This window comes from Dufourea novaeangliae, unplaced genomic scaffold, assembly GCF_001272555.1.
Source record: "Dufourea novaeangliae isolate 0120121106 unplaced genomic scaffold, ASM127255v1 scaffold498, whole genome shotgun sequence".
Taxonomy (NCBI): domain Eukaryota; kingdom Metazoa; phylum Arthropoda; class Insecta; order Hymenoptera; family Halictidae; genus Dufourea; species Dufourea novaeangliae.
The window spans coordinates 26,453-28,501 of record NW_015374392.1 but is presented as its reverse complement, the minus strand read 5'-3'; positions in this window follow the sequence as shown (position 1 = coordinate 28,501).

Sequence of the window (2,049 nt, the reverse complement as noted above, 5' to 3'; positions counted from 1 at the left end):
ATTATTATTATTAATTTTAGTCTATCTATTAATAGACTTAAATTGTGACCATCCATTGTGCATACTAAGTTATTATTAATTCATTTTGCTCGTTGATTCTCTAAACAGACTTGGGGTACGGGCAGTGGTCTGTACCTATGGTACGGGCAGTGGGTCTGTACACTAAGACTGTTTGCCGATCCCTCTGGTTTCCATTGAGAAGCCAGATATCGGACGTGTTTAGTCTTTGCCTGGTAAGTAGGATTTGGAGAAAGACTCGTGCGTGCAAGGGTACGGAGTACGGAGTAGTCGGGACTGTCGGGAGGCTGCTCCGTAAACAGAGAATCTCGCTTGCACTACCACAGTGATGCCAGAATCGTGGGTAAACCGCGCGAGCGCTTACCCTCTCCATGCCTCCCGTGGGTATTTTACACAAGCATATTCTAGCCTGTCCGTGAGCTCTGCCCCCACTACGTCCTACTCGGCGACACACCAACACAAGCGTTTTCTACCTCTGTCCGTGTGCGCTCTGCTTCGGGTGTTCTCGGCAAAAGCCTACGTCACGCGTTTACGACGCGACGGCCGAGTGGCCCAAGCCAGGTCAAAAATCCCAAATCCCAAGCAACCTAAAATTTACGTCCTAAACGCGGAGAGCTGCATGATTTCTCTCACGCGTTCATGATGAAGACCCCGTCCGAAACTCCGTCCGAAACCCCGTTCGAATCCCGATGCGACGGTTTTACTTTTTATTTTTAATTATTGCATAATTTCATTTTGTAATATGTCAGTAAAATAAAAACTTCGAAGATATTGATTCAAGAAGCATTTTAAAAAAATGGGAGATGTATTTATTCCTCTTCAATATTTAAATTTTATATTACACAAATACATATTCTCTTATGTATACACAAATTATTCGTACAATTAGATGTTACCTTCATTCTAAGTATTACAGTACATACATATGAAAACATTGGAAGAAAAATCCATCACATTAATATGTTACGTACAGTAAAATGAAAGCTTGGAAGATATTAATTTGAGAAGCATTTTCAAAATCAGATTTTTTTGTTAAGCTGGTCCACGCATATGCATTTTGTTGATTTGATGTCGGTGAGCATGGATAATATGCATGTACATACAACACATCGTCTTTTCTTTTTGTCCTGTAAATAATGTCACAAGTGTTCCGTCCTCAATATGGACTTTCTTTACTCACGGTATATTAATTTCTTTGGGCGGCTAAAATGCTTCTTTCAAAATCTGGGAAATTCCTAACAACCCCTTTTGAAATAATCGGACAATAATGTATTCGGCGCGCGTATAATTGCACCTAATTCAAAGTCCCTTTACGTTAAAATGGTTTCTAAGAATACCGTCCTACTTTCCGGTATTAAAGACATTTCCAAATTATGTGTTACAATGAGCCACCGTGCAGTCTCGTTATTGCCTCCATTTACGGTAGGGTTGCCCGCGTTTCGAGCGTTTTAGTCAGATACGTTTCACCCTAAGCAACCCTATCGTAAATGGGGGCAATAACGAGACTGCACGGTGGCTCATTGTAACGAGTAATTTGGAAATATCTTTATTACCGTTAAGTAGGACGTTATTGAATTCTTAGAAACTACGGTAACGTGGACCAGCTGCAGCGGTTGTCGGAAACGCGTGCATGGATATGTATGGACTAATAAAAAAAAAAGATAAGTTTATTTTTTCTTCTATTATACCCATTCAGAGTTCAACTATGTGCTTATTTGTCTTCAAGTGTAGAAAAGCAACGAATCATTCGACATCGCATATCCGTGGACTAGCTATACAAATGCTTCTCAAATTAATATCTTCCAAGCTTTCATTTTACTGTACGTAACATATTAATGTGATGGATTTTTCTTCCAATCTATTCATATGTATGTACTGCAATAGTTAGAATAAAGGTAACATCTAATTGTAAGAATAATTTGCGTATATATAAGAGAATATGTATTTGTGTAATATAAAATTAAAATATTAAAGAGTAATAAATACATCTCCCATTTTTGTAAAATGCTTCTTAAATTAATATTTTTGAAC